Source organism: Caloenas nicobarica, chromosome Z (genome assembly GCF_036013445.1).
Source record: "Caloenas nicobarica isolate bCalNic1 chromosome Z, bCalNic1.hap1, whole genome shotgun sequence".
In the NCBI taxonomy this organism is placed as follows: domain Eukaryota; kingdom Metazoa; phylum Chordata; class Aves; order Columbiformes; family Columbidae; genus Caloenas; species Caloenas nicobarica.
In genome coordinates this window covers 30,947,917-30,974,768 of record NC_088284.1, presented here as the reverse complement: position 1 = coordinate 30,974,768, position 26,852 = coordinate 30,947,917, and positions in this window count along the sequence as shown.

Below are 26,852 nucleotides of genomic sequence, written 5' to 3'. Positions count from 1 at the left end.
GCCGGGGCAGAGCGGGAGGGCTTGGCCTTGGCTGGCACTCAGGCGGTGGGGCGAGTGCTCCAAAGGCTCTCTCTGCCATGGTGGGGCCAGCTGGCTGCCTGGGGAGCTTTCCAGGCACGGACCTGGTCCCAAAAGGGAAACTCTTTTCTTCACACAGGCAAGAAAAATGAAGGTCATCCTGCCAGACCTGATGAGGGTCCTGCTCTTTGGCTATAAGGCTGCCACCATGAAGGCTCTGCTGGTCTTCAGAACTGTCATGGCTCAGCTGAAGAGGAAGGAGGCCAGCCACATCGCCGTGCAGATGGCGGAATTCCTCCTGCCCCTCTTGAACGACGTAAGGCTGATGTGGAAGCCTGAGCCCCACGGGTGGGCCCTGGGCTCTTGTGGGGTGGCTTGTGTGTTCTGCAGCCCAGCCCAGCTTCTCCCTGCCGGCTGCTCCTGGAGCTCTTCCCCACCGTGGCTGCTGAAGCTGGTGGGGGATGCTGGCTGCCTTGGTGGGCACTTGGAGGCCAGGCGCTCCCAGAACAAGTCTCTTGAGTGGCCTTTCACTGACCCAGGACCGCAGATCTGGGCCACAACTCCAGTGTGCAGAATGCCTCCCTGGAGCATCTCCCCTCACATCAGCCATGCTGGAGCTTCTGCCCAGCGTGGGCAGAGAGCTGCTGGTGCTCCAGTCCTACTGTGCTTCTCCCTCCCAGGAGCAGAGCCAGCTGAGAGAGAGCTCCATCAGCCTCTTCAGAGACCTGATGAAGATGGCGGTGGGGGACGAAAAGGCAGAGATGAAGAACACGGTGCGACTTGGCCTGCTCCCTCTCTTCTTCCGCCTGAGTGACCAAACGCAGAGCGTGGCCAAGGTACAGCTTTCAAAGCTCAGCAGTGACGCAGCGAAGAGACCCCTGGACATTTGGGCCAGGGCATGTCCCAGCTCCCTGAGGGCAGAATCGCCCCAGGAACAAAGCCCAGAGCAGGGGGACCCAAGGTCTCCTGGCCCAGACCGTGGTGCCATTCCCAGCTTCTGCTGTTCCACAGGCTGCTGGGGAAGCCCTCCTTGCTGCCGCAGAGCTCCTCAAGTGGAAACTGCTCAAGCACCTGGTGCGGACACAGCAGACATGGCGGATTGGAGAGAGCTTGGTGAGGACAACCCCCAAGGCAGATGTGCCTCGCCTGCCTTGCTGCAGCCTGGACCTGCATTCTTGTTCCCTGCCCTCAAGAACAGAGCCCACAAGGCCTCTTCTCTCTGCCCTGCTGCCCTCCCTGCACCCAGCGCGAGGGAGGGCTCTCAGCACCCCTGGGGTCCCCCGGCCTGTGTCTCTCTTTCAGCCTCAGCCCCACAGGGCTCCTGGCTGGGACATGGGAATGGCCGGGAGGGAAGGGGAACGGCTGGGTGTGGGAGCAGGGACTGGTCCAGCCAACTGGGAAGGGACAGTGACGTGCTCATCCCCTTGTGCTCTCTCCAGCTGGAGCAGGACAGGAGCAGAGCTCAAGAATTCTTGACTCAGAGCCTGCCGTACCTGAAGGATGCTCAGGCCAGCTTGCGAGAGGCGGCCGTGAGGTTCATCGGTGGGTCACAGCCCCCAGGGTCCCTCTCTTGGCAGCCTGGCCCCAGTCCCTGCCACTGCCCTGGCAGCAAGGAGCAGCCCTGTGGCTGCCAGAGCCCCGGCTGCCCCGTGCAGGGCCTTGGCCTCCCTCTCCCAGCCCTGTCCACGCAGGTGGCCATGGCGGCCGCCTTGCTCAGTCCCACCATCTCGGCCCCTGCTCTTCCCTGGGGCCAGCCCTGATGAGGGGAGGGAGCAGGGGCTGACGGAACTCTATGCCCAGGGCTCGCTGCGCGGCATCTGAGGGATCCAGGCAAGAAGAAGCTGGCTGAGATCTGCAGCGGTGAGTAGGGAGCATTCTCCAGAGGGAATGCCTGGGGGTCTCTGCAGACGTGGGAGGTCATCTCGGCTCTGCTTCTTTCCCTTGCAGCCCTTCAGGCCTTGGCAGAAGACAGCGAGCCCTCCATCCGCTCCCTGGTAGCTCAGACGGTCATCATCATCCTGAGCTCTCCAAGGGAGCAGCCAAGGCCAAGATGGATCCTGCGAGCCCTGTGCTGCCGCTGATGCTGAGCCATGTGGAGGAGCAGCTCTTCCCGAGAGAGTGGCTGGATTTTAATAAAGAGCCCTTCTTGAAGCTGGCTTTGACATCTGCCTTTTCCAAGGACCCCAGAACATCTCTGAGTGCTCTCGCACTTTGGAGAGCACAAGCCAGAATCACAGGCAAGGCTGAGGGAGCAGACAGAAGCACTGTGGCAATGGGCCTGTCCAAGGCAGCGGAGACGAAGCTCACTGGGCCCATGGGGTTTGTTCCTGGAGTCACACGTGGAAAGAGCAAGGTTCTCTCAGCTGTCCAGAGCTGAGCTGGCCTCGTGGACTCCTTATGCACCCAGGGATGCTCAGAGGCAGAGCCTGTCCCTTTTAGACACACAGGCAGGAGTCACAGTGTCTCTCTCACCTCCTCTTGCCACTCCCAAAGGATGGGAGCCACCTCAGCCTTGCAGTGTGTCACCCCGCCTGCACTCATCTCACATGTCCCACGTCATGAGGAATGGACACGGGGACCTCAGTCCAAGGAAGCACAACCCAGTGCTGCATTCAGGTGGTTTCCTCCCAACGTGACGTGACCTCGAGATACTGTCTGTCCCACAGGCCTTCAAGGAACCCCAAGGAATAGCTGATGACATTTGTGGTCTCTGGGGTTCATCTCATCCCACCTCCTGTACATGATGTGCGTGCTTGCATCTCATCTGTACCATGCAAACACAGCCTGCTGACCTACTCATTCACCATCCTTCTGCGGAGGGACAAAGGGCCTCTCCAAGCTGCACTGAGAGGCCAGGGCTGGAAACGGTGCTTGTGCGCGGCCAGCCCACGACGATTGTCCTGGGGCAGCTTCCGCGGGCTGTCCAGTGCACACGGGCACAGCCCAGACCCTGCTCTGCTGCTCCGTCAGGTGTCTTGCAGGAGGCCTGGCTGTGAGAGGACACTGCTGCGTGCCCTCGTGCTTCTCCACTCACGGTGTTTAGCTCTGTACTGGTGCATACTGGTGTTGTGATCTGCTCGTCATGTTCTTGGGCATGTCCTGGAGAGAAACTTTGGAAGAAGACCTAAACCTTCCAGCACTGTCCTCAGGAGATCACCTTTCTTCACGGAAGGCTGTTCTGAGGCCAGCTCTGTCACACAAGTGTCCATTGCCTGTCCCTGCCTGCAGTCACAGGACTGCCACGCAGCAGAACAATGACCAAGCTGCCAGAGCACTCAGGACTTGCGCCAACATGAGGGACGAGAAGGAGAGTGTGGGAGAGGAAAGAAAACAGCTCTGGGAGACCGAGCGCTGCTGCTCCCTGGCAGTGCTGCCATGATGGATTCTTTTCCCCTCCTCCCATCACAGGAACTGTCCCTGCAGCTCCAAAAGCTCTTGCAGGAAGGAGCTCAGGAAGAAAAACAGTCTCAGAAGGTCCTGTATTTCATTGAAAGATACAGAGAGTGGGGCTCCTCATTTACAGAGCCACGTAGTCTGAACACAAGAGCAGACAGTGAATTAGAAAAGGGATGACAACATCATCACAACTGAAAGCACCACCACCAACACCAAACTGGTGAGGAACGGCTATCACGTCTTTGCAAAGATGTGATGTCACGATTCACACTCTTGATTGTTTCGTAGTTGATGGGAGCAGCTCTCCCACGTCTTTACAAAATGGAGTGCAACAGCCTTAGAGCTCTAACCAATCAGTTCCCAGGAGTGTCGGTGGGCAGACATACAAGGGGTGCTGCTGGGGTTACGAAAGGGGGATCGGAAAGCTTGGACCCCGCAAGGGTCTCAGCCAATGGGGAAAAGAGAAGGGATCTCCTGCGGCTAGGATTGGGATAAATAGGGGGCTGTGTCTTCCCATGCTGTTGAGAGACCCCACAGGGACGCCTGGGGACTCCTCCTTTATTCGAATAAATTTTTCCTTTTTCTGTTTTACTCTTCTGGGTCCTCTTTGAACATTTACCTCCAGCGAAGCCAATTTCTGTGCACCAGTTAGCCCAGAAACAGCCAAACACAGACACACAAATGGGTCTTGAGACTGAAGAACAGGCCTTGCAAGTGGAACCAAACAACAGCATCGAGGGAGGCGGTTCCACTGAGTTGGAGGTGCTGCAGAGGATCAGTCACCCTGCACCCTCCGTCAAAACAGCCCCCACAAAGAAAAAGAGGCTGGTTGTGGTTGTAGGAGACTCCCTTCTAAAGGGAACAGAAGGCCCTATATGCAGGCTAGACCCACTTCTTGGGGTGTCGGCTGCCTCCCTGGGGCCAGGGTTAAAGATGTAAACAGGAAACTCTCTGCCCTGGTTAGGCCCTCAGACTATTATCCCCTAACAATTTTTCAGGTAGGCAGTGATGAAACTGAAAAGGGAAAACAATCAAGAGAGACTTCAGGGCCTTGGGACGCATGGTCAAGGGATCAGGAGCACAAGTCGTGTTCTCTTCTGTCGCCACAGTTGCAGGGTACGACGAGGAAAGATGCAGGAAGACCCAGCAGATCAATACCTGGCTGCAGGACCGGTGTCACCGGCAGAATTTGGGGGTTTTTGATCACGGGTCGGCTTACATGGCACCAGGCCTGCTAGCGACAAATGGGATGCACCTCTCTCAAAAGGGGAAAAGGATCCTGCGCAGGAGTTAGCAGGAATCCTTGAGAGGGCTTTAAACTAGATTTGAAGTGAGAGGGGAGGAAACCAGGTGTGGAGAGGCAAACCCAAGGGCCACATGCCAGCATTTGAGGGTAGCGCTGGTGAGGCCCTTTGCTCTGCCGTCCCAGTGGAGGTTGGGGATGGAGAGCCATGCAGGAAGAGAAACACAAGGGTTGTTGATGTGTTCAAAACCGTGGAAGCACTCGATGATGTCCACAAAGGAATTAGGGCTTCTCACCAGAAAAAGGTGGCGGGATCCATGGCCCGGCCAAAGTGCATCTATCCAAAGGCACGCAGCGTGGGCAACAAACAGGAGGAGCTGGAAGCCACTGTGAGGCAGAAAAACGACGATATAGTTGCCATCCCAGAAACATGGTGGGACGACTCTCACAACTGGAGCGCTGCATTGGATGGCTAGAAACTCTTCAGAAGGGACAGGCGAGGAAGGAGAGGAGGTGGGGCAGCCGTGTATGTCAGGGAGCGTTTGGATTGTCTGGAGTTGATGAGGGCGATTGCGGCGATGAGGAAAGACGCACACCGGGATGCAGAAAAAGATGCACGCACAGGCAGAGATCTTGTTCAGGAAGGAGCGCAGAGCCGGGCAGAGCAGAGAGCTGAGCCAGTCTGAGGTCCTCTTTATTAGCCATTGACAATGTATAGGATTTCCAGGTATGGGCCTGGACTAAGATGTTACATAAGATGTTTTTCCAATAATTGGTATTAGAAACACACCACACTCATGTTATATTTGTTTCAGTTACGTTCCCACTCATTCACAGACCAGGCCCAAGGACATTCACACATCACACACAAGGGGCCGTTTTCCGACCCGAGATATCGTTCTCACTGGCCTGGGCTATCGCTTCTTACACTCATAAAAAACACACTTCCGTATGATCTGTCTAAGGCCCTCTAGCTGGAACTGCACACCCTGCTGTTCCCACAGGTGTTGATCGGGTTGAGTGTGCATGGGTGGGAACCAAGGGGAAGGGCAACAACGCGGACACGCCAGGTTCTGATGCCATGTCAGCCCTTCATGTTTGTTTATCATCAGAATGGCCAAGGCCTGACCCCCAGGGCCTGGCAAAGGAGACCCTTTCTCTCAAATGTTTCTCAAGGCTCTGCCTGTGGTCACTTCGAGGGTATTTGCATTTTGGGATTGGGTTTGGTGCCAAGTGCTGTTGCTTTCACTACAGAGCTGTGGTTTTCTGACGATTTGGCAATGCCTGCGAGCTCCCCAAAACCCATCCAGCTTCTTTCGTAGACCTGGCAATGGTCCTCAATCACCTAAGCTGTCCCAGTCCCAAACTTGCTTGAATCCTCAGTTGGGATCCGTGCCCCAACACTGAAATGCACGCGTTCCTTCTTCTGCAGCCCCAAAACAAACAAGAAAAAACAATCTATTCCACATTGGCATGACCAACCCATGCTCTTCAGGTGTTCTTCTTGCCTTTAACACACTTTCCAGGAAGAATTTTTTCCTAACAGCCAATCTAAACCTCCCCTGGCGCAACTTGAGGCCATTTCCTCTTGTCCTATCACTTGCTACTTGGGAGAAGAGACCAACACCCTCCATGCTTCAACCTCCTTTCAGGCCGTTGCAAACAGCAATAAGGTCTCCCCTGAGCCTCCCCTGAGCCTCCTGTTCTCCAGGCTGAACAGCCCCAGCTCCCTCAACCGCTCCCATCACACTTGTGCTCCAGCCCCTCAGCAGCTTCGTCGCCTCCTCTGCACACTCTCTAGTCCCTCAATGTCCTTCTGATGATGAGGGGCCCAAAACTGAACACAGGATTCAAGGTGGAGCCTCACCAGTGCCCAGTACAGTGGCACGATCGCTTCTCAGGTCCTGCTGGCCACACTATTCCTGATACAAGCCAGGATGCAGGTGGCCTTTTTCGCTGCCTGGGCACACGCTGCCTCATGTTCAGCCACTGTGACCAACACCCCCAGGTCCTTTTCCTGTCCTGCCACTCTTCCCTGAGCCTGGAGCATTCATGGGCTTGTTGTGAGCCAAGTACTGAGCCCTGGCGAACGCCACTCCTGACCAGCCGCCAACCGCATTTGGCTCCGTTCACCACAACTCTTTGGGCCTGGCCACCCAGCCAGCTCTATATCCGTCGCAGAGTCCACCCGTCCAGGCCACGAGCTGCAGCTTCTCCAGGAGAATGCTGTGAGATACGGTGCCCAAGGCCTTACGGAAGTCTAAGTACACCACCTCCACAGCCTTTCCCTCATCTACTACTTGGGTCATCTGGTCGTAGAGATCAGGTTAGTCAAACAGGACCTACATTTCATAAATCCATGTTGACTGGGCCTGATTATATGGTTCTCTTGTGGCGAGTGATGTTACCCAAGATCATCTGCCCCATGACCTTGCCCAGCACCAAGGCCAGACGGATAGGTCTATAGGTCCCCAGATCCTCTTTCCGGCCCGTCTTGTAGATGAGCGTCACCTTAGCCAACTTCCAGGCAACTGCAACCTCCCCAGTTGGGCAGCATTGCAGATAGATAATGGAAAGTGGCTCAGTGATGACCTTTGCCAGCTCCCTCAGCACCCTTGGGTGTATCCCATCTGGCCCCATAGACTTGTAGGTGCCCAAGTGGTATAGCAGGTCACTGTGGATTGTTGGGCCTTCATACTGCTCCCCATGCCTGTCTTCTGGCTCAGGGGGGTGGGTACCTGGAGCACAACTCTTCTGACTATTAAAGACTGAGGTGGAGGAATCACAGAATCGCAGAATGTGAGGGGCATTTCCACAGAAGGAGGCATTTAGTACCTCAGCCTTTCCACCTTTTTCACCCCTGCCACCTGGATTTCTGCTTTTGTGCTCTGCCAGCTCCAACACTTTGTCATGTGGTTACGTGGTTAGTTTATCCTCAAGCCACTGAGAGCTTCCGTAAGCAATGAGACAGCAGACACCTTAAACAAAGTCCATCCTCTGTGCTACCCACCCTTGGAAATCCCTAGAAATCTCTACAAAGCCACTGAAGGAGCAGCTTCGCTGCAGTTCTGATCAGCCAGCCAGCTGAACACGAAACTCTGGGCCACAGCAGAGGGCAACAGGGAGGTCCCGGGGGGACATGAGGGCAAAGGGGAGCCTGGAGACACCCCGAGAGCACCCAGGTGCCCAGGGCAGAGCTGGCCTGTGCATCCCAATGGGACACCCTGCCCCTCCCTGCCCAGGTGCAGGGTCACAGTGGGGCCCGTTGTGACCTCACTTGGTGACACCCACTGCACTGCATGTGCTCAGCGCAGCTGTGGGCCCCAGCCCACACTGTCCGGCAGGACGGTGACGGGACAGGGTGCGAGCACGGAGACGGCGAATAGCCCCCGAGCGCAGCCCACGTCTTTCAGAGAATCAGAGTATCAGAGAATCCTTTTGGTTGGAAGCGACCCTTGAGATCATCGAGTCCAACCATATCTTAACTCTAGCTGCCCCCGGCAGACTCCCCTCTGCCCCGGCAGACTCGTGGCGAGGACTCCTCGAGCACAACCCACGTCTTTTCCCTCTGCCCCCGGCAGACTCGTGGCCTTTCGCCAAAGCTTCCCCCTTCGCCAGCCCAACCACTTTCCTCAAACCCAAAAGATGGCGAAGCAACAAGTCAGCACCACCAAGGTGGCCCTGGAGGAGGACAGGGCTCTCCAGGAGAGCAGCTCTCCAGTGGAGCCCCAGGAGTTGTGCCTGGCCCAGCAACTGGAGATGGGTGAGTGAGGGGCCCTGATTGTCTGGGCAGCGCGGTGGCCAGCGAGCGCTCCCTGCTCAATGCCAGGATCCCGTTTCCCCACACGCTGGCAGGGGCACTGACACGCAGGAGAAGACTGTGCCATGGCAGCGGGCATGGGGCCGGATGGGAGGCAGAGCTCCTTCCTCTGCTCCCTCCTGCCTGCGCACCCTCTCTGCAGCCCTCCCTGTTCTCCTCCTTTCTTAGATGCCAGCTGGTTACCAGTGTACCGCTTGGAACCAGAACACGTCGATGTCATCAGGGCCTTTGTCAGCAACCCTGAAAAGGTAACCGCAGCCATTTGGAAGGCGGCTGAGCTGGCATCTGCTGACAGGGGCTCTGCTGTGGGGCTACTAGAGGGTGCTGGCTGGGCACAGCTGCTTCTTCCAGGGCTGCAACCGGCACTGCACCCCCAGCGCTGCGGTGCCACTGACCGTGTGTCCCCATCTCATGCTCCCTGTTTGTCTCTCTGTCCCCTGGCTGCCAGGATGAGGAACAGAAGCTGGAGTTCCTTAAAAGCATCGCTATGCTCTTCAGGGCCGCAACGTACAACGGCTTGTCCCAGGGCCTAGATCTCTTCTGCCAGAGATACAAACTGGCAGAGAATATCAAGGTGAGGGGATACTCGGTGGCTGCGGGGAAGGGGACAAGGCCCCCAGCACTGGCACCCTGTGAGGACAGCGTTGGGCAGGGCAAGGGGCTGGTGGCACTGGGTGCTGGCAGCTGCCAGGTCCCATCCTGGCTGTGCTCTGCAGGTGCTGCTGGAAGAAGAGCCCAGGGACCAACGGTGCACAGCGGTGTGGCGGAGCGCCATGTTTGCCGTGACCGAAATGAGGTACCTGCCCAGCCCTCCTGGGGACTCCTGCCCCAGAGCCCCGCGTCCACCTGCACGAGGCCTCCAGGCACTGCTCCCCGCACCAGTGTCCCACTGGCCCCTCTCTCTTTGCAGCTCCGTGGAGGCGGTGCTGGAGGGCAAAGAGATAGGCCTCCTCCAAGCGTGCTTCTCCAGCATCTTCTTGCTTCCTCCCAAAGAGGAAATCCGGGACTTGAAACCTTTCCTGTACTTCGCGGTAAGTGCTGGGTGAGCTCCACGAGCGCCGGGCCCTCTGGGCTGCTCCCTGCTCACCCTGTCCTGCGCTATGACCAGAGATGCAAGGCAGGGCACGGTCTTGGCTTTACTTTCCCACTCTCGTCCCGTCGTCCCGTTCCTGTGGGCCTGGCCACGTCCAGTGCCGCAGGCTGCTCTGCCCACAGCACATTGTTTGCCCCTGGGCCTCTCCCAGGCACAGCAAAGCAGCCCACGAGTCCTCCCTTGGTGCTGGGAGCTCAGCTCAGTGTCCTGGGGGTGAGAGGGATGGCAGGAAACACGGCCACAACTCGTTGTCTTCCTTGCAGACCATGAAAGCCATGGACACCATGCTAGTTGCACTGGTGCTCAACTCTCCTGCCAACGGAGTCAGCGAGAAGATGCAGAGTATCTTCCAGGTCTGGCATGTGCAAAGGGTGGGCTTCACAAGGGCTGTTCCTCACCCTGGGGGACGGGGTGTCCACTGCTGAGAGGGCAGTCCCACCCCGCGCCATGCAGAGAGAGCACTGCAGGGTGGTGCCCACCTCCCTGGGGGAAGCAGGGGCTGCCCAGCAGGCTCTTCCGCAGCACAGTGGCCGCACAGGGTGGCATCTGCCTTCCTGCCTGGCTAGAGGGCTGGCCTGGGGCATTTGTCGCAAGCCTGCCAGGGACCCCAGGGCAGGAAACCAGTGCGGGCTTTGCTCCAGACCAGAGGAAGCCTTAATGGCCTGGGAGAGTCCCACCCAGGACTTGAGCAGTGCTGCTTGTGCTGGAGCACTGGCTGCTCCCAGGGCTCAGCAGCAGCTTCTCTCTCCCCAGGTGCTCTTGACCTTCACCACCTCTGAGAGGGCATCTGTGCGGGAGAGGGCTGTGGGCAGGATGAGGGTGCTCAGCTTCTTGCTGGCCAACTACTCCTCACTGAAGGTAAGGACCAGGCACACTGCGCTCTGCCAGGAGCCATCTCTGCCACAGTCCTGTGTCGGCCAGGGCTGCCCAAGGAGCCCACGGGGAGCCCAGGTCTGGCAGCCCTCCCTGCGTGGGGCTGTTCTGCGAGACGGGTTCTGCAGGGCCCTGCAAAGCTCTGACCTGCCTGGATCCAGCCCTGGGCACACACTTGGCTTCAGGGCTTTGGCCCCAGCTGCCCTCAAGCCCTCTGCTCTTCCTCCTCCCTTGCCCAGGCTGATCCCAATGAGGACAGACACGCCTCCTGTGTGGAGATGCAGATGCCAATCCTTGGACAGCTGCTGGGACATCTCCTGCTGCTCCTATCATTCAAGGAAGAGGACACCAGCCGCTTGGCTTTGGACGTTCTTTGTCTCCTCTTCCAATTCAAGTACCAGCAACACTGTAAGAGAAGCTGTGGTGGGATGGATCCCCCTGCACGCCAATATCACCCAGTCCTGCTGCTTGCTGGAGGCACCACCATGTCACCAGCACTGCCCCTCCTCTGCTCCTCACCCCCACGCTCTCTCCCACGCTGTTGGTGGTCCCGTGTAGCTGAGCTGCTCCTCAAGAGCACGGGAGGCAGCCCCACGCCGCATCTTCCCATCTCTCCCAAAGAGAGATGTATCTCTGCCCCGCAGCACTCCAGCCATGCGAGCCGTCCCCCACGTCACCTCTATTCAAGCCATGGGGGACTGAACCGTGGCACTGCATGCAGAGCTCTAGGGCCTTGGACTTTCCAGGGCCAGGAGCATTCCCACACGCACACTGGAGGCGGGTCAGCCTTTCCGTGGCACCGCTCTCCACCACCTCCTCCCCTGATTGCAGGTCATAACCTCCCTCCTCGGCCATTCCAAGTTCAAAGCTCTTTCCAGTATTGGGGAAGCTGCCGTGTCTTACCGACTCCTCTGCGTTTGCCCCGCTCTTTAGGTGCGACATTGACAGAGGAGGATACACAGCTCGAAAGGGACTGGGAAGCCGAGACCACCTCCTTGCGCACTTCGCCCAGTGCCACTCACATTGCCGAGGTAACGAGCTCCCCGTTTGCTGGCACGCTTGGTCCTGGCATCAGCAGGGGACTTGTGAGAGCAAAGGCCTCCACCGTCAGCGGGCTGGCGTGGCCTCCGTGTCCCTGCTGAGAGGGTTCCTGCTGTCCCCAAGCAGGGACAACGCCAGGGCTGCGCTCCAGTGTCCCAGCAGCAGCCCCAGTCCTCCTGGCCACCAGCAAGCCCTGGCTGGTGGCGGGGCCCAGACCCCGTGCCCATGACCCCAACCCTCCTCCCTCACCCTGGGCCGTCTCTTCTCATCCTCCCCAGCAGCGACTGACGCCCCTGCTGCCAGCTTTGCTGGGGACACCGCCGCCAGCACTGCCGGGCGCCACCGCAGGGCTGCTGGCACTGCCCGGCTAAGCAGCAGCATCAGGGCCCTCGGTGTGATATGGCTTCGTTGCCTCCCTTCCTCCCATAGACCTTTGGGGAATACCTCCAGCCGTCGGAGAGGACAGACATGGTCTGGGTGTTCATCGAGGCAATGACCGACTCCAGCACCTTTGACAAGGAGGTGGCCAGAAACGTGCTGGATGTGGTCAAGGGAAACCCTGACCTGTGGCTGGTGGATGTAAGTGGCCTGTGGCTGCATTGCCCTGCCCTTCAGCCCTGTCAGGCCTTGTTCCTCCCTCCATCCCTCTCTTCCTCCCAAAGCCCAGTGTCTGGGGCACCTGAAGCCACCTCAAGGTGGCAGAGAGGGATGGCAAGGGCAGCTGAGGAAATGGCCGCCCGCCAGTGGCTGCACCATCCTCACCTGTGTCCCCTCCAGGTGCCAAAGATCACGAGCTGCATCCACAAAACCCTGGGATGCACCCAGACAGTCCCAGCCCGGCAGAGCGTGGAGTCTCTCATCGTCCCCATGGCTGACAAATGCCCTCAGGAGGTGGTGATGACACTGCTCAAGGTTGCTCCAGGAGGAGACAGGTACTGTCCTCAAAAGCCGGGAGGGCTTGTTCCCTGTGGGAAGAGGGGCCTGGAGACGCTCTGGCTGCCAGAGCCAAGGAATCCTGCAGGACACTCCCGAGGGGCAGGACCCTCCATCCCACCACGCTTTCCAGCCCTGGGGGTCAGCCAGGCCCGAGGCAGCCAAAGCTGAGCAAGCAAGCCCAGGGCCCACCCCACGCTCCTGCCCGCCCCACGGGGAGCACCAGCTCAGCCCTCTGCTGCTGCCCAGGGCATCCCAAGCGTCCTGCAGTGCTGAGCCCGGCCACGCTGCTGTGGCCGAGGCTGCCCTGCTGACAGAGCGCTCCGACTTGCAGCACTGCCCTGGCACTGTGGGAACTGATGCTCTCCGTGCCCCAGACTGTGAAGAACATTTTGAAGGAGCTGCTCAGCCAGCTCTGGGACCTCAAGAGCAGGCTCTTCTGCACGCACCTGGAGGACTACTGCCTCGTTCGCTTGGCTGTGAGTTACCGGAAAAAGCCCCCGGTGCCCTTGGCCCGGGCTGCGCTAGGAACCAGGAGCTGCACGCTGCCAGGAGCCCCACCAGCTCTGCCGGTCGCTCACTGCTGCCCTGCTTTCAGATGCTGGCCAGCAGAGATCTGGGAGACGGGGAGTTTGCTGCGACCTACCTAGCCTTTAGGTTTCTGAAGGAAGAAAGGCCAGCCATGCTCTCCCTGGTGCTCAGAGGCATCATGACGCTGTCGCAGAGAGACGACATGGTGAGTAGGGCGTCAGCAAGGGGAACCCTGTTGGCAGCCAAGGGCCGGGGCAGAGCGGGAGGGCTTGGCCTTGGCTGGCACTCAGGCGGTGGGGCGAGTGCTCCAAAGGCTCTCTCTGCCATGGTGGAGCCAGCTGGCTGCCTGGGGAGCTTTCCAGGCACGGACCTGGTCCCAAAAGGGAAACTCTTTTCTTCACACAGGCAAGAAAAATGAAGGTCATCCTGCCAGACCTGATGAGGGTCCTGCTCTTTGGCTATAAGGCTGCCACCATGAAGGCTCTGCTGGTCTTCAGAACTGTCATGGCTCAGCTGAAGAGGAAGGAGGCCAGCCACATCGCCGTGCAGATGGCAGAATTCCTTCTGCCCCTCTTGAATGACGTAAGGCTGATGTGGAAGCCTGAGCCCCACGGGTGGGCCCTGGGCGCTTGTGGGGTGGCTTGTGTGTTCTGCAGCCCAGCCCAGCTTCTCCCTGCCGGCTGCTCCCGGAGCTCTTCCCCACCGTGGCTGCTGAAGCTGGTGGGGGATGCTGGCTGCCTTGGTGGGCACTTGGAGGCACAGGCGCTCCCAGAACAAGTCTCTTGAGTGGCCTTTCACTGACCCAGGACCGCAGATCTGGGCCACAACTCCAGTGTGCAGAATGCCTCCCTGGAGCATCTCCCCTCACATCAGCCATGCTGGAGCTTCTGCCTGCCGTGGGCAGAGAGCTGCTGGTGCTCCAGTCCTACTGTGCTTCTCCCTCCCAGGAGCAGAGCCAGCTGAGAGAGAGCTCCATCAGCCTCTTCAGAGACCTGATGAAGATGGCGGTGGGGGACGAAAAGGCAGAGATGAAGAACACGGTGCGACTTGGCCTGCTCCCTCTCTTCTTCCGCCTGAGTGACCAAACGCAGAGCGTGGCCAAGGTACAGCTTTCAAAGCTCAGCAGTGACGCAGCGAAGAGACCCCTGGACATTTGGGCCAGGGCATGTCCCAGCTCCCTGAGGGCAGAATCGCCCCAGGAACAAAGCCCAGAGCAGGGGGACCCAAGGTCTCCTGGCCCAGACCGTGGTGCCATTCCCAGCTTCTGCTGTTCCACAGGCTGCTGGGGAAGCCCTCCTTGCTGCCGCAGAGCTCCTCAAGTGGAAACTGCTCAAGCATCTGGTGCGGACACAGCAGACATGGCGGATTGGAGAGAGCTTGGTGAGGACAACCCCCAAGGCAGATGTGCCTCGCCTGCCTTGCTGCAGCCTGGACCTGCATTCTTGTTCCCTGCCCTCAAGAACAGAGCCCACAAGGCCTCTTCTCTCTGCCCTGCTGCCCTCCCTGCACCCAGCGCGAGGGAGGGCTCTCAGCACCCCTGGGGTCCCCCGGCCTGTGTCTCTCTTTCAGCCTCAGCCCCACAGGGCTCCTGGCTGGGACATGGGAATGGCCGGGAGGGAAGCGGAACGGCTGGGTGTGGGAGCAGGGACTGGTCCAGCCAACTGGGAAGGGACAGTGACGTGCTCATCCCCTTGTGCTCTCTCCAGCTGGAGCAGGACAGGAGCAGAGCTCAAGAATTCTTGACTCAGAGCCTGCCGTACCTGAAGGATGCTCAGGCCAGCTTGCGAGAGGCGGCCGTGAGGTTCATCGGTGGGTCACAGCCCCCAGGGTCCCTCTCTTGGCAGCCTGGCCCCAGTCCCTGCCACTGCCCTGGCAGCAAGGAGCAGCCCTGTGGCTGCCAGAGCCCCGGCTGCCCCGTGCAGGGCCTTGGCCTCCCTCTCCCAGCCCTGTCCACGCAGGTGGCCATGGCGGCCGCCTTGCTCAGTCCCACCATCTCGGCCCCTGCTCTTCCCTGGGGACAGCCCTGATGAGGGGAGGGAGCAGGGGCTGACGGAACTCTGTGCCCAGGGCTCGCTGCACGGCATCTGAGGGATCCAGGCAAGAAGAAGCTGGCTGAGATCTGCAGCGGTGAGTAGGGAGCATTCTCCAGAGGGAATGCCTGGGGGTCTCTGCAGACGTGGGAGGTCATCTCGGCTCTGCTTCTTTCCCTTGCAGCCCTTCAGGCCTTGGCAGAAGACAGCGAGCCCTCCATCCGCTCCCTGGTAGCTCAGACGGTCATCATCATCCTGAGCTCTCCAAGGGAGCAGCCAAGGCCAAGATGGATCCTGCGAGCCCTGTGCTGCCGCTGATGCTGAGCCATGTGGAGGAGCAGCTCTTCCCGAGAGAGTGGCTGGATTTTAATAAAGAGCCCTTCTTGAAGCTGGCTTTGACATCTGCCTTTTCCAAGGACCCCAGAACATCTCTGAGTGCTCTGGCACTTTGGAGAGCACAAGCCAGAATCACAGGCAAGGCTGAGGGAGCAGACAGAAGCACTGTGGCAATGGGCCTGTCCAAGGCAGTGAAGACGAAGCTCACTGGGCCCATGGCGTTTGTTCCTGGAGTCACACGTGGAAAGAGCAAGCTTCTGTCAGCTGTCCACAGCTGAGCTGGCCTCGTGGACTCCTTATGCACCCAGGGATGCTCAGAGGCAGAGCCTGTCCCTTTTACACACACAGGCAGGAGTCACAGTGTCTCTCTCACCTCCTCTTGCCACTCCCAAAGGATGGGAGCCACCTCAGCCTTGCAGTGTGTCACCCCGCCTGCACTCATCTCACATGTCCCACGTCATGAGGAATGGACACGGGGACCTCAGTCCAAGGAAGCACAACCCAGTGCTGCATTCAGGTGGTTTCCTCCCAACGTGACGTGACCTTGAGACACTGTCTGTCCCACAGGCCTTCAAGGAACCCCAAGGAATAGCTGATGACATTTGTGGTCTCTGGGGTTCATCTCATCCCACCTCCTGTACATGATGTGCGTGATTGCATCTCATCTGTACCATGCAAACACAGCCTGCTGACCTACTCATTCACCATCCTTCTGCGGAGGGACAAAGGGCCTCTCCAAGCTGCACTGAGAGGCCAGGGCTGGAAACGGTGCTTGTGCGCGGCCAGCCCACGGCGATTGTCCTGGGGCAGCTTCCGCGGGCTGTCCAGTGCACACGGGCACAGCCCAGACCCTGCTCTGCTGCTCCGTCAGGTGTCTTGCAGGAGGCCTGGCTGTGAGAGGACACTGCTGCGTGCCCTCGTGCTTCTCCACTCACGGTGTTTAGCTCTGTACTGGTGCATACTGGTGTTGTGATCTGCTCGTCATGTTCTTGGGCATGTCCTGGAGAGAAACTTTGGAAGAAGACCTAAACCTTCCAGCACTGTCCTCAGGAGATCACCTTTCTTCACGGAAGGCTGTTCTGAGGCCAGCTCTGTCACACAAGTGTCCATTGCCTGTCCCTGCCCGCGGTCACAGGACTGCCACGCAGCAGAACAATGACCAAGCTGCCAGAGCACTCAGGACTTGCGCCAACATGAGGGACGAGAAGGAGTGTGGGAGAGGAAAGAAAACAGCTCTGGGAGACCGAGCGCTGCTGCTCCCTGGCAGTGCTGCCGTGATGGATTCTTTTCCCCTCCTCCCATCACAGGAACTGTCCCTGCAGCTCCAAAAGCTCTTGCAGGAAGGAGCTCAGGAAGAAAAACAGTCTCAGAAGGTCCTGTATTTCATTGAAAGATACAGAGAGTGGGGCTCCTCATTTACAGAGCCACGTAGTCTGAACACAAGAGCAGACAGTGAATTAGAAAAGGGATGACAACATCATCACAACTAAAAGCACCACCACCAACACCAAACTGGTGAGGAACGGCTATCACGTCTTTGCAAAGATGTGATGTCACGATTCACACTCTTGATTGTTTCGTAGTTGATGGGAGCAGCTCTCCCATGTCTTTACAAAATGGAGTGCAACAGCCTTAGAGCTCTAACCAATCAGTTCCCAGGAGTGTCGGTGGGCAGACATACAAGGGGTGCTGCTGGGGGTACGAAAGGGGGATCGGAAAGCTTGGACCCCGCAAGGGTCTCAGCCAATGGGGAAAAGAGAAGGGATCTCCTGCGGCTAGGATTGGGATAAATAGGGGGCTGTGTCTTCCCATGCTGTTGAGAGACCCCACAGGGACGCCTGGGGACTCCTCCTTTATTCGAATAAATTTTTCCTTTTTCTGTTTTACTCTTCTGGGTCCTCTTTGAACATTTACCTCCAGCGAAGCCAATTTCTGCGCACCAGTTAGCCCAGAAACAGCCAAACACAGACACACAAATGGGTCTTGAGACTGAAGAACAGGCCTTGCAAGTGGAACCAAACAACAGCATCGAGGGAGGCGGTTCCACTGAGTTGGAGGTGCTGCAGAGGATCAGTCACCCTGCACCCTCCGTCAAAACAGCCCCCACAAAGAAAAAGAGGCTGGTTGTGGTTGTAGGAGACTCCCTTCTAAAGGGAACAGAAGGCCCTATATGCAGGCTAGACCCACTTCTTGGGGTGTCGGCTGCCTCCCTGGGGCCAGGGTTAAAGATGTAAACAGGAAACTCTCTGCCCTGGTTAGGCCCTCAGACTATTATCCCCTAACGATTTTTCAGGTAGGCAGTGATGAAACTGAAAAGGGAAAACTAAAGACAATCAAGAGAGACTTCAGGGCCTTGGGACGCATGGTCAAGGGATCAGGAGCACAAGTCGTGTTCTCTTCTGTCGCCACAGTTGCAGGGTACGACGAGGAAAGATGCAGGAAGACCCAGCAGATCAATACCTGGCTGCAGGACCGGTGTCACCAGCAGAATTTGGGGGTTTTTGATCACGGGTTGGCTTACATGGCACCAGGCCTGCTAGCGACAAATGGGATGCACCTCTCTCAAAAGGGGAAAAGGATCCTGCGCAGGAGTTAGCAGGAGTCCTTGAGAGGGCTTTAAACTAGATTTGAAGTGAGAGGGGAGGAAACCAGGTGTGGAGAGGCAAACCCAAGGGCCACATGCCAGCATTTGAGGGTAGCGCTGGTGAGGTCCTTTGCTCTGCCGTCCCAGTGGAGGTTGGGGATGGAGAGCCATGCAGGAAGAGAAACACAAGGGTTGTTGATGTGTTCAAAACCGTGGAAGCACTCGATGATGTCCACAAAGGAATTAGGGCTTCTCACCAGAAAAAGGTGGCGGGATCAATGGCCCGGCCAAAGTGCATCTATCCAAAGGCACGCAGCGTGGGCAACAAACAGGAGGAGCTGGAAGTCACTGTGAGGCAGAAAAACGACGATATAGTTGCCATCCCAGAAACATGGTGGGACGACTCTCACAACTGGAGCGCTGCATTGGATGGCTAGAAACTCTTCAGAAGAGACAGGCGAGGAAGGAGAGGAGGTGGGGCAGCCGTGTATGTCAGGGAGCGTTTGGATTGTCTGGAGTTGATGAGGGCGATTGCGGCGATGAGGAAAGACGCACACCGGGACGCAGAAAAAGATGCACGCACAGGCAGAGATCTTGTTCAGGAAGGAGCGCAGAGCCGGGCAGAGCAGAGAGCTGAGCCAGTCTGAGGTCCTCTTTATTAGCCATTGACAATGTATAGGATTTCCAGGTATGGGCCTGGACTAAGATGTTACATAAGATGTTTTTCCAATAATTGGTATTAGAAACACACCACACTCATGTTATATTTGTTTCAGTTACGTTCCCACTCATTCACAGACCAGGCCCAAGGACATTCACACATCACACACAAGGGGCCGTTTTCCGACCCGAGATATCGTTCTCACTGGCCTGGGCTATCGCTTCTTACACTCATAAAAATCACACTTCTGTATAATGTGTCTAAGGCCCTCTAGCTGGAACTGCACACCCTGCTGTTCCCACAGGCGCTGATCGGGTTGAGTGTGCATGGGTGGGAACCAAGGGGAAGGGCAACAATGTGGACACGCCAGGTTCTGATGCCATGTCAGCCCTTCATGTTTGTTTATCATCAGAATGGCCAAGGCCTGACCCCCAGGGCCTGGCAAAGGAGACCCTTTCTCTCAAATGTTTCTCAAGGCTCTGCCTGTGGTCACTTCGAGGGTATTTGCATTTTGGGATTGGGTTTGGTGCCAAGTGCTGTTGCTTTCACTACAGAGCTGTGGTTTTCTGACGATTTGGCAATGCCTGCGAGCTCCCCAAAACCCATCCAGCTTCTTTCGTAGACCTGGCAATGGTCCTCAATCACCTAAGCTGTCCCAGTCCCAAACTTGCTTGAATCCTCAGTTGGGATCCATGCCCCAACACTGAAATGCACGCGTTCCTTCTTCTGCAGCCCCAAAACAAACAAGAAAAAGCAATCTATTCCACATTGGCCTGACCAACCCATGCTCTTCAGGTGTTCTTCTTGCCTTTAACACACTTTCCAGGAAGAATTTTTTCCTAACAGCCAATCTAAACCTCCCCTGGCGCAACTTGAGGCCATTTCCTCTTGTCCTATCACTTGCTACTTGGGAGAAGAGACCAACACCCTCCATGCTTCAACCTCCTTTCAGGCCGTTGCAAACAGCAATAAGGTCTCCCCTGAGCCTCCCCTGAGCCTCCTGTTCTCCAGGCTGAACAGCCCCAGCTCCCTCAACCGCTCCCATCACACTTGTGCTCCAGCCCCTCAGCAGCTTCGTTGCCTCCTCTGCACACTCTCTAGTCCCTCAATGTCCTTCTGATGATGAGGGGCCCAAAACTGAACACGGGATTCAAGGTGGAGCCTCACCAGTGCCCAGTACAGTGGCACGATCGCTTCTCAGGTCCTGCTGGCCACACTATTCCTGATACAAGCCAGGATGCAGGTGGCCTTTTTGGCTGCCTGGGCACACGCTGCCTCATGTTCAGCCACTGTGACCAACACCCCCAGGTCCTTTTCCTGTCCTGCCACTCTTCCCTGAGCCTGGAGCATTCATGGGCTTGTTGTGAGCCAAGTACTGAGCCCTGGCGAACGCCACTCCTGACCAGCCGCCAACCGCATTTGGCTCCGTTCACCACAACTCTTTGGGCCTGGCCACCCAGCCAGCTCTATATCCGTCGCAGAGTCCACCCGTCCAGGCCACGAGCTGCAGCTTCTCCAGGAGAATGCTGTGAGATACGGTGCCCAAGGCCTTACGGAAGTCTAAGTACACAACCTCCACAGCCTTTCCCTCATCTACTACTTGGGTCATCTGGTCGTAGAGATCAGGTTAGTCAAACAGGACCTACATTTCATAAATCCATGTTGACTGGGCCTGATTATATGGTTCTCTTGTGGCGAGTGATGTTACCCAAGATCATCTGCCCCATGACCTTGCCCAGCACCAAGGCCAGACGGATAGGTCTATAGGTCCCCAGATCCTCTTTCCGGCCCGTCTTGTAGATGAGCGTCACCTTAGCCAACTTCCAGTCAACTGCAACCTCCCCAGTTGGGCAGCATTGCAGATAGATAATGGAAAGTGGCTCAGTGATGACCTTTGCCAGCTCCCTCAGCACCCTTGGGTGTATCCCATCTGGCCCCATAGACTTGTAGGTGCCCAAGTGGTATAGCAGGTCACTGATCATTTCCCCTTGGATTGTTGGGCCTTCATACTGCTCCCCATGCCTGTCTTCTGGCTCAGGGGGGTGGGTACCTGGAGCACAACTCTTCTGACTATTAAAGACTGAGGTGGAGGAATCACAGAATCGCAGAATGTGAGGGGCATTTCCACAGAAGGAGGCATTTAGTACCTCAGCCTTTCCACCTTTTTCACCCCTGCCACCTGGATTTCTGCTTTTGTGCTCTGCCAGCTCCAACACTTTGTCATGTGGTTACGTGGTTAGTTTATCCTCAAGCCACTGAGAGCTTCCGTAAGCAATGAGACAGCAGACACCTTAAACAAAGTCCATCCTCTGTGCTACCCACCCTTGGAAATCCCTAGAAATCTCTACAAAGCCACTGAAGGAGCAGCTTCGCTGCTGTTCTGATCAGCCAGCCAGCTGAACACAAAACTCTAGGACACAGCAGAGGGCAACAGGGAGGTCCCGGGGGGACATGAGGGCAAAGGGGGGCCTGGAGACACCCCGAGAGCAGCCAGGTGCCCAGGGCAGAGCTGGCCTGTGCATCCCAATGGGACACCCTGCCACTCCCTGCCCAGGTGCAGGGTCACAGTGGGGCCCGTTGTGACCTCACTTGGTGACACCCACTGCACTGCATGTGCTCAGCGCAGCTGTGGGCCCCAGCCCACACTGTCCGGCAGGACGGTGACGGGACAGGGTGCGAGCACGGAGACGGCGAGTAGCCCCCGAGCGCAGCCCACGTCTTTCAGAGAATCGGAGTATCAGAGAATCCTTTTGGTTGGAAGCGACCCTTGAGATCATCGAGTCCAACCATATCTTAACTCCAGCTGCCCCCGGCAGACTCCCCTCTGCCCCGGCAGACTCGTGGCGAGGACTCCTCGAGCACAACCCACGTCTTTCCCCGCTGCCCCCGGCAGACTCGTGGCGAGGACTCCTCGAGCACAACCCACGTCTTTTCCCTCTGCCCCCGGCAGACTCGTGGCCTTTCGCCAAAGCTTCCCCCTTCGCCAGCCCAACCACTTTCCTCAAACCCAAAAGATGGCGAAGCAACAAGTCAGCACCACCAAGGTGGCCCTGGAGGAGGACAGGGCTCTCCAGGAGAGCAGCTCTCCAGTGGAGCCCCAGGAGTTGTGCCTGGCCCAGCAACTGGAGATGGGTGAGTGAGGGGCCCTGATTGTCTGGGCAGCGCGGTGGCCAGCGAGCGCTCCCTGCTCAATGCCAGGATCCCGTTTCCCCACACGCTGGCAGGGGCACTGACACGCAGGAGAAGACTGTGCCATGGCAGCGGGCATGGGGCTGGATGGGAGGCAGAGCTCCTTCCTCTGCTCCCTCATGCCCGCGCACCCTCTCTGCAGCCCTCCCTGCTCTCCTCCTTTCTTAGATGCCAGCTGGTTACCAGTGTACCGCTTGGAACCAGAACACGTGGATGTCATCAGGGCCTTTGTCAGCAGCCCTGAAAAGGTAACCGCAGCCATTTGGAAGGCGGCTGAGCTGGCATCTGCTGACAGGGGCTCTGCTGTGGGGCTGCTGGAGGGCGCTGGCTGGGCACAGCTGCTTCTCCCAGGGCTGCAACCGGCACTGCACCCCCAGCGCTGCGGTGCCACTGACCGTGTGTCCCCATCTCATGCTCCCTGTTTGTCTCTCTGTCCCCTGGCTGCCAGGATGAGGAACAGAAGCTGGAGTTCCTTAAAAGCATCGCTATGCTCTTCAGGGCCGCAACGTACAACGGCTTGTCCCAGGGCCTAGATCTCTTCTGCCAGAGACACAAACTGGCAGAGAATATCAAGGTGAGGGGATACTCGGTGGCTGCGGGGAAGGGGACAAGGCCCCCAGCACTGGCACCCTGTGAGGACAGTGTTGGGCAGGGCAAGGGGCTGGTGGCACTGGGTGCTGGCAGCTGCCAGGTCCCATCCTGGCTGTGCTCTGCAGGTGCTGCTGGAAGAAGAGCCCAGGGACCAACGGTGCACAGCGGTGTGGCGGAGTGCCATGTTTGCCGTGACCGAAATGAGGTACCTGCCCAACCCTCCTGGGGACTCCTGCCCCAGAGCCCCGCGTCCACCTGCACGAGGCCTCCAGGCACTGCTCCCCGCACCAGTGTCCCACTGGCCCCTCTCTCTTTGCAGCTCCGTGGAGGCGGTGCTGGAGGGCAAAGAGATAGGCCTCCTCCAAGCGTGCTTCTCCAGCATCTTCTTGCTTCCTCCCAAAGAGGAAATCCGGGACTTGAAACCTTTCCTGTACTTCGCGGTAAGTGCTGGGTGAGCTCCACGAGCGCCGGGCCCTCTGGGCTGCTCCCTGCTCACCCTGTCCTGCGCTATGACCAGAGATGCAAGGCAGGGCACGGTCTTGGCTTTACTTTCCCACTCTCGTCCCGTCGTCCCGTTCCTGTGGGCCTGGCCACGTCCAGTGCCGCAGGCTGCTCTGCCCACAGCACATTGTTTGCCCCTGGGCCTCTCCCAGGCACAGCAAAGCAGCCCACGAGTCCTCCCTTGGTGCTGGGAGCTCAGCTCAGTGTCCTGGGGGTGAGAGGGATGGCAGGAAACACGGCCACAACTCGTTGTCTTCCTTGCAGACCATGAAAGCCATGGACACCATGCTAGTTGCACTGGTGCTCAACTCTCCTGCCAACGGAGTCAGCGAGAAGATGCAGAGTATCTTCCAGGTCTGGCATGTGCAAAGGGTGGGCTTCACAAGGGCTGTTCCTCACCCTGGGGGACGGGGTGTCCACTGCTGAGAGGGCAGTCCCACCCCGCGCCATGCAGAGAGAGCACTGCAGGGTGGTGCCCACCTCCCTGGGGGAAGCAGGGGCTGCCCAGCAGGCTCTTCCGCAGCACAGTGGCCGCACAGGGTGGCATCTGCCTTCCTGCCTGGCTAGAGGGCTGGCCTGGGGCATTTGTCGCAAGCCTGCCAGGGACCCCAGGGCAGGAAACCAGTGCGGGCTTTGCTCCAGACCAGAGGAAGCCTTAATGGCCTGGGAGAGTCCCGCTCAGGACTTGAGCAGTGCTGCTTGTGCTGGAGCACTGGCTGCTCCCAGGGCTCAGCAGCAGCTTCTCTCTCCCCAGATGCTCTTGACCTTCACCACCTCTGAGAGGGCATCTGTGCGGGAGAGGGCTGTGGGCAGGATGAGGGTGCTCAGCTTCTTGCTGGCCAACTACTCCTCACTGAAGGTAAGGACCAGGCACACTGCGCTCTGCCAGGAGCCATCTCTGCCCCAGTCCTGTGTCAGCCAGGGCTGCCCAAGGAGCCCACGGGGAGCCCAGGTCTGGCAGCTCTCCCTGCGTGGGGCTGTTCTGCGAGACGGGTTCTGCAGGGCCCTGCAAAGCTCTGACCTGCCTGGATCCAGCCCTGGGCACACACTTGGCTTCAGGGCTTTGGCCCCAGCTGCCCTCAAGCCCTCTGCTCTTCCTCCTCCCTTGCCCAGGCTGATCCCAATGAGGACAGACACGCCTCCTGTGTGGAGATGCAGATGCCAATCCTTGGACAGCTGCTGGGACATCTCCTGCTGCTCCTATCATTCAAGGAAGAGGACACCAGCCGCTTGGCTTTGGACGCTCTTTGTCTCCTCTTCCAATTCAAGTACCAGCAACACCGTAAGAGAAGCTGTGGTGGGATGGATCCCCCTGCACGCCAACATCACCCAGTCCTGCTGCTTGCTGGAGGCACCACCATGTCACCAGCACTGCCCCTCCTCTGCTCCTCACCCCCACGCTCTCTCCCACGCTGTTGATGGTCCCGTGTAGCTGAGCTGCTCCTCAAGAGCACGGGAGGCAGCCCCGCGCCGCATCTTCCCATCTCTCCCAAAGAGACATGTATCTCTGCCCCGCAGCACTCCAGCCATGCGAGCCGTCCCCCACGTCACCTCTATTCAAGCCATGGGGGACTGAACCGTGGCACTGCATGCAGAGCTCTAGGGCCTTGGAATTTCCAGGGCCACGAGCATTCCCACACGCACACTGGAGGCGGGTCAGCCTTTCCGTGGCACCGCTCTCCACCACCTCCTCCCCTGATTGCAGGTCATAACCTCCCTCCTCGGCCATTCCAAGTTCCAAGCTCTTTCCAGTATTGGGGAAGCTGCCGTGTCTTACCGACTCCTCTGCGTTTGCCCCGCTCTTTAGGTGCGACATTGACAGAGGAGGATACACAGCTCGAAAGGGACTGGGAAGCCGAGACCACCTCCTTGCGCACTTCGCCCAGTGCCACTCACATTGCCGAGGTAACGAGCTCCCCGTTTGCTGGCACTCTTGGTCCTGGCATCAGCAGGGGACTTGTGAGAGCAAAGGCCTCCACCGTCAGCGGGCTGGCGTGGCCTCCCTGTCCCTGCTGAGAGGGTTCCTGCTGTCCCCAAGCAGGGACAACGCCAGGGCTGCGCTCCAGTGTCCCAGCAGCAGCCCCAGTCCTCCTGGCCACCAGCAAGCCCTGGCTGGTGGCGGGGCCCAGACCCCGTGCCCATGACCCCAACCCTCCTCCCTCACCCTGGGCCGTCTCTTCTCATCCTCCCCAGCAGCGACTGCCGCCCCTGCTGCCAGCTTTGCTGGGGACACCGCCGCCAGCACTGCCGGGCGCCACCGCAGGGCTGCTGGCACTGCCCGGCTAAGCAGCAGCATCAGGGCCCTCGGTGTGATATGGCTTTGTTGCCTCCCTTCCTCCCATAGACCTTTGGGGAATACCTCCAGCCGTCGGAGAGGACAGACATGGTCTGGGTGTTCATCGAGGCAATGACCGACTCCAGCACCTTTGACAAGGAGGCGGCCAGAAACGTGCTGGATGTGGTCAAGGGAAACCCTGACCTGTGGCTGGTGGATGTAAGTGGCCTGTGGCTGCATTGCCCTGCCCTTCAGCCCTGTCAGGCCTTGTTCCTCCCTCCATCCCTCTCTTCCTCCCAAAGCCCAGTGTCTGGGGCACCTGAAGCCACCTCAAGGTGGCAGAGAGGGATGGCAAGGGCAGCTGAGGAAATGGCCGCTCGCCAGTGGCTGCACCATCCTCACCTGTGTCCCCTCCAGGTGCCAAAGATCACGAGCTGCATCCACAAAACCCTGGGATGCACCCAGACAGTCCCAGCCCGGCAGAGCGTGGAGTCTCTCATCGTCCCCATGGCTGACAAATGCCCTCAGGAGGTGGTGATGACACTGCTCAAGGTTGCTCCAGGAGGAGACAGGTACTGTCCTCAAAAGCCGGGAGGGCTTGTTCCCTGTGGGAAGAGGGGCCTGGAGACGCTCTGGCTGCCAGAGCCAAGGAATCCTGCAGGACACTCCCGAGGGGCAGGACCCTCCATCCCACCACGCTTTCCAGCCCTGGGGGTCAGCCAGGCCCGAGGCAGCCAAAGCTGAGCAAGCAAGCCCAGAGCCCACCCCACGCTCCTGCCCGCCCCACGGGGAGCACCAGCTCAGCCCTCTGCTGCTGCCCAGGGCATCCCAAGCGTCCTGCAGTGCTGAGCCCGGCCACGCTGCTGTGGCCGAGGCTGCCCTGCTGACAGAGCGCTCCGACTTGCAGCACTGCCCTGGCACTGTGGGAACTGATGCTCTCCGTGCCCCAGACTGTGAAGAACATTTTGAAGGAGCTGCTCAGCCAGCTCTGGGACCTCAAGAGCAGGCTCTTCTGCACACACCTGGAGGACTACTGCCTCGTTCGCTTGGCTGTGAGTTACCGGAAAAAGCCCCCGGTGCCCTTGGCCCGGGCTGCGCTAGGAACCAGGAGCTGCACGCTGCCAGGAGCCCCACCAGCTCTGCCGGTCGCTCACTGCTGCCCTGCTTTCAGATGCTGGCCAGCAGAGATCTGGGAGACGGGGAGTTTGCTGCGACCTACCTAGCCTTTAGGTTTCTGAAGGAAGAAAGGCCAGCCATGCTCTCCCTGGTGCTCAGAGGCATCATGACACTGTCACAGAGAGACGACATGGTGAGTAGGGCGTCAGCAAGGGGAACCCTGTTGGCAGCCAAGGGCCGGGGCAGAGCGGGAGGGCTTGGCCTTGGCTGGCACTCAGGCGGTGGGGCGAGTGCTCCAAAGGCTCTCTCTGCCATGGTGGGGCCAGCTGGCTGCCTGGGGAGCTTTCCAGGCACGGACCTGGTCCCAAAAGGGAAACACTTTTCTTCACACAGGCAAGAAAAATGAAGGTCATCCTGCCAGACCTGATGAGGGTCCTGCTCTTTGGCTATAAGGCTGCCACCATGAAGGCTCTGCTGGTCTTCAGAACTGTCATGGCTCAGCTGAAGAGGAAGGAGGCCAGCCACATCGCCGTGCAGATGGCGGAATTCCTCCTGCCCCTCTTGAACGACGTAAGGCTGATGTGGAAGCCTGAGCCCCACGGGTGGGCCCTGGGCGCTTGT